Here is a 6,000-nt window from a genome sequence, read left to right as displayed (position 1 = left end):
TGATAAACCTTACCACTGTGTAAATTGCGATCTTGTTTGTGTTTCCAAAATTGACCTTTCACCAATATCATTATCATCAGCTGTAGCGACATATTATTTAACTGAGTACTGTACAATGTGTACAGTATTGTACGATGTACATTACGCACCGGCACAAAAGTCACCATGGCCTGGCCGACATTGTGTTGCTACGATAGCATAAGCAACACATTAAGTATCGTGAGGTTGTAAGTGACTCTTCCGCGCAAATGGGACAAATGTCGTTACCCCGAAATAAAATTATTCATCACGACCTCCAATGAAGACTGGTTATATATAGCTGAAACGGCATGAAAACTGCCTCTCATCGCCGTACCGCACGAATTACAGCAACGCGTTTGGCGTACAGACTCGCTAGTGAACCTTCAAATTTTTACCGAGACATCATCGTTACGAGAACACAACGATTTTCATTCGCAGCATCGCAGTTCATTGAAATTGTCGTTTGGCTATATGGGAAATACAATTGAAAGTATAGGATCAATATGACTCCCTTGACCAAAAACGCTCCTGGTCTGTTGACAGCTACATCTGTCTTCAAAAACTTTATAGCCTTATCGCACCCGTTTACTCTACGTTGTAAAAATGTCCAGAGGCAGCGGTCTTTAGGTATATTATAGCATGCCTATAGTTGTCTAGTTGTTCGCAGGATTCATATATGCGGTAGCGCGATAGAACAAAGCTGACCAGTGGCCACGGACTAAAATCTTCCACATATGGCCGTGCGATCATCGAATTCAAATAGTTGCACTCATACTTTTAGCATATCCAGACATAGCGCATAGCTGAATTGGATAAATAATAGGGAGTTTCAGCTTGTGTTTAATAAGGCAAGAGTGCATTGAAAGTACCCGATGAGATAGTTTTGGATAGCGTTAGATGCATATACACGACTGTTCTGGGGTGTAAATCTAGGTACTATGACGAAATAACAATTTACCGAACACGAACTGATACCTACTACACAACAGTTCGACTGAAAATTTTGCAGAGAACTCGTCAGAAATGTGTCGATGATCACGCTCAACATACCATGTCTTGTCTATCGACGATCATTGGGAAGAAGTTTATTTCGGAGAGTGCGGGAATGGTTTGGCCACCGCGACTGCTACGAAGAATCATCATATTCCCGAATATATGATCACGACGAGTAGTAGAACACATTTTTAGAATATCCATAGTTACTAACGGAAAAGTAGAGGTAGCGGTTTAGGAGACGTGATAAAACTACTAACAGTAGACGTAGATAAAAACTGGTCAACAAAATGGAAAAAATGGCAGAACATCTGAGAGCCGTTTCCGGTGTTTTCGAGGTTGCTGGTTACGAATATCACATTAGTTTAGCCAGATTGGCTCTTGTTCAGAAGATACTTATACCCCTAAAAAATATTACTGTATTTACCCTTGAATATTTCACTTGATAGCAAAAAATTGTAGTTTTTTCTAATTTTATACTGCGGATAAATAGATAATTAACTATGAAGAACCCTCATGTCGTTCTCAGTCATTCTATTAATATTAACATGACCTGGTGCGAAATATTTGTTTGTCAAAACAGCAGTTTGTCAAGTTAAAAATTGTTTGCACAACGAAAATACATATTCTTCTATATCAATTGGTCATTCTACCAAGATTAAAGAGGAGTATAAAGCTATAAAATTTGTCCTTGAAAAGCTTAACTACAATACTCATATGAGTCTCATTTCTTTTGACTTGGAAATGGATAATTTTCCGCCGAGTCAACAAAGAGGGTATACCTATAGTATCCCTATCAAACGAGAAGCTTAAATCTGGTATCTTTTATAGATTTCAGATTCGAATACGGATGAAAGATTCCAATTTCATATTAGGAAGGAGTTTACTGCATGGAATTTCTCCTAAGATGTGGTAATAAAACTTTTTAGATGATCACAAAGCACCCAACTACAAACAGTTGGTCCGAAAATTCGCATCTCTACATGGAAAACTTGGAACAAACATGAGCATAAAAGTTCACTTCCTGTTCAGTCATCTTGATATATTTCCTGATCATCTTGTTGATTAGCAAGGGGAGAGGTTCTACTAAGACATCAGAACACAAAAAATACTCATACTGCGTCTCATTTCTTTTGATTTGTAAATGGATAATTTCCCGCTGAGTCAACAAAGTGGGTATACCTAGTATCCCCATCAAACGAGAAGCGAAATCTGGTATCTTTGATAGATTTCAGAATCGAATACGGATGAAAGATTCCAATTTCATAATAAGAAGGAGTTCACTGTATGGAATTTCTACTAAGATGTAGTAAATAAAAACTTTTTAGATGATCACAAAGCACCCAGCTACAAACAGTTGGTCCGAAAATTCGTATCTGCATATAGAAAACTTGGAACAAAAATGAGCATAAAAGTGTGTGTGTTTGTGTGGGGAGGGGGGAGTTCGACCGAGATATCAAAACAACAAAAGAAAGATATCAGGGCAGATGAGATGATCATATTATGACAGACTATTGCTGTAACCTTTCGAGAAACTGCACTACATTGCTTGCAGGCGACAATCGTACAAAAAACTATTGTGCTTTAATATACATCAGTGGTTCTTAACCTTTTTTTCTCCAGCGCCCCCTTTCAAAAATTATCGTGCTCCAGCGCCCCCCAACCTCATATTGTAAGGAATGTAATAAAAACAATGAGTAAGAGGGAGGGCCGTAACAGCACTTCTTCAACCCCCCTAAAAACGATTGCCTTGCGCACCTATAGCGTGATAAACCAAACTTCTAAGGGCTTCGCCCCCAAGAACCCCGTAGCGTGATTTCGATGGCCAGCAAAGTTTGTGTGGCCTGGTCGCCCTAGGTACCAAAATTTTCTATAATGCATGAATGAATAGGGGGTAATTACATATATAAGTCGCTGTAAACTTTTTATCCTCTCAGCCCACGTAATCAGATTTACCAGTAGCGCGGAGTGAGCTGTTGTATGGGAAAATAAATTCGTAATTAATTCGTTACCAGGGCCGTAACAGCACTTCGTCAGCCCCCTCAAAAAACGTTGGTCTTGGACCCCCCATTGGGTGATAAACCAAACTTCCGGGGGGCTTCACCCCCAGACCCCCCTTCGGCTATCCGCTATTTGCTGATACTAGTCATCTACATTGGGTGTCCATTTACTGAGGCAGCTATTCTCGCCTAGACGCGCGAAGCGCGAAAAATTTCACTAATTAATGACCGAATTGGTCAATATGATCGGGAATTGCATGTATATTGAGATCAATTTTTATCCTGTCTCTGCTCACGTAAACAGATTTACCGGTAGAGCTGAGTGATGTGTGATTGAAAAGGTAGGACCCCTCAATAATAATTATACATCTTCGGGCGTATACCCGTTGGCAGGAACGAAATGGCACTTCGTCAGGCCCCCCGAAAAAACTTGGGTCTTGGGCTCCCATAGGGTGTTAAAGCGACCGCCCCCCATCACGTTGTTCGCTTTTGCCACGGAATCAGCTGTACTGTTTAGCGAGCCAGTGCGAAGAGCGAAAACTTTCGATAATTCATGATAAAATCGGTAGATAAGATCGGAAATTGCATATATATTGCTATCAATTTCTTGTCCTCTCTGCTCACGTTACCAGATTTACCGGCAGAGCTGAGTGAGGTGCAATGTTCCCTCTAAGCTGCGCACGTGCGCAGTGCTGACACGGTCTCTGCGCACGGAAAATCTACGTTGCGCACAACAAATCTGAAGTTATGACCTTTTTTAGTCGTTAGAGCGAACATTGTGAGGTGTATTGGAAACTGTAGGGTCCGTAACTAATGATTAAACATATTCGGGCGGGCGAGCCCGTTGGTATGACTTCGTTGCATGATGTTATTTCGTGACCTCCTGCCTGCTATATTAAAAAATATAGAATCGCCCAACAGGAATATCTAGTTTTAGATATCCCTGTCGCCCAATCGTACTAACTAAAAGACGCACACGATTTCAAATTGGTATTTCTTCACTGGCATATAATTTTTCCCTGCCAGATGGAATTCGTCTTCTGGGGTTCAGATTGCCAAGACAGGAACATTCGGTGCCAGTCATTTAGGCGCCCATGGACAATTAAACCTATATGTCTTTTGTAGGCTGTATATAACGAAGTTTTCGGTGTTAATTTGCTCTGAATACTCATTAAGGATATGTCCTACCACCACATCATCTACTGCGAAGCCATTTTTCTCCAGTGCCCCCATACCGCCCCCTGAGCCCAGTGCCCCCTATATCGCCCCCTGAACGTTTCCGCCCCCTTCAAAATCGCCAGCGCCCCTTGGGGGCGCTGGAGGCAAGGTTAAGAACCACTGATATACATGAATATTATTTTTTATATTCCAACTGATTATTTCAAATGTACAATAGCTGGTTGACGTAAAACTGATTGAATTAATGCCACGTTATTTGAGTATCTAGGTAAATACTCATAAACATGACTGGAGTTTATTTATGTACGTGATATCCGTGAAAGTCTACAACTATGATACATCTAATACCCCTAAATATAGTGCTGTTGTTATATTTTGATTTAAAAGAGTCTTTTGTGTGTACAAATAACAAGTAGATTGCATTTCGAAACTTTATAGTACGACTGAGCCTTTTTTCTATCTATCCATTACAGAGAAAATGGGAGCTTCTGGTCAAAATAACCCCATGGGTTATCTCCACAACAAGAGCCAATTAAAAAAAAACTAAGGTCATATTCGGAATCAGTGCCTTTCAGAATACCCCAAAGCCACTCTTACTTTGCCTGTCTGAAAATATGTGTTGACCAGTGTAATGAAAGGTCACAAAAGTATTCCCATAAGCATCTTCAATGAGTAGAGTAGGTTCGTATACTTTTGTCAGGTAATCAGTGGTGACTACACTCTTGACATTGCAAGATGTATTTTCGACACGAACGCTGAACGACTAATGACGCTACAAACATATACAATCAACAAAAATATATTAAGCAGTAACTCGAATGGCTATTTCGTGCCTTTTCTCGTCTATAAAATAGTATTCAAAATACAACCGCTTGAGCAAGTATTGCAAGTAAGCAAAACCTACGCTGAGTACTTCGAAAAAGTAGAAGTACTTAGCTACTGACAATCTCTGTTCAGTAGGGGTGTTCAAAAAATAAATTCTCAAATTGTACTGGCTACTTCATGAAATTGTTAGGTTGTCTATAGAAACGATGCTCACCAAATTTGACTCAATTCCAACCTGTGGAAGCGGAGTTATTGCTGTCGAAAAATTTTGGATATGAATAAAATAGTATTTAAGGTGTCCAATACTTTAATTATTTATTATAGGTGAGCACCCACCGTAAATACTATTTTATTCAAATACAAAATTTCCACTGGTTGGAACTAAGCAAAGTAAGGAATGATTCTCATACCATACAATTGTAGTCGCCGAAGTCCTGAGATGATAGAGATTAGGGAACAAAGATGACGTCAAATCTTTCACCAATCTACGTGACATTTTGCATCGAAGTAAACCACAAGTCGTACGACGTATACGAGCATGTTGGGTAAACACTATGTCATGTGTCTGATTCGTATTCCATGTGAAGTTCTAGACAAAATACACCAAATAGTGCATCTCTATACGCAGTAGTTCTTAAATTTTTTGATCGCGGACGCCTTCACGTTTTATGAGCGGTTGCGCGTACCGCCATAATTTCAGAAGCCGAAGATTGGAAGGACATCAGTCATCACATAAAGCTCAACTCTATTTAGGCTATTCCGTGCCTAAAATGAGATAACTGATGACTAGGGTGATTTTTCTTTTTGCCATGTCAAAATAAGTCAAAATTCTGTCAAAATTGTAGCGCTAGGTCAAAACATTGTCAAAATTGTTAACGAAGTCAAAAATAATATTGCCACCTGCATTTCGTTTGTATCGCGACTGTTTGCACTGAACTTATCATTTGACATTTTACAGCCTTTAGCCTACTTCATGGGCCTA

This window comes from Botryllus schlosseri, chromosome 2 (assembly GCF_051294905.1).
Source record: "Botryllus schlosseri isolate E-star chromosome 2, Bs_hap1, whole genome shotgun sequence".
In the NCBI taxonomy this organism is placed as follows: Eukaryota; Metazoa; Chordata; class Ascidiacea; order Stolidobranchia; family Styelidae; genus Botryllus; species Botryllus schlosseri.
This window is presented reverse-complemented; position numbering follows the sequence as displayed.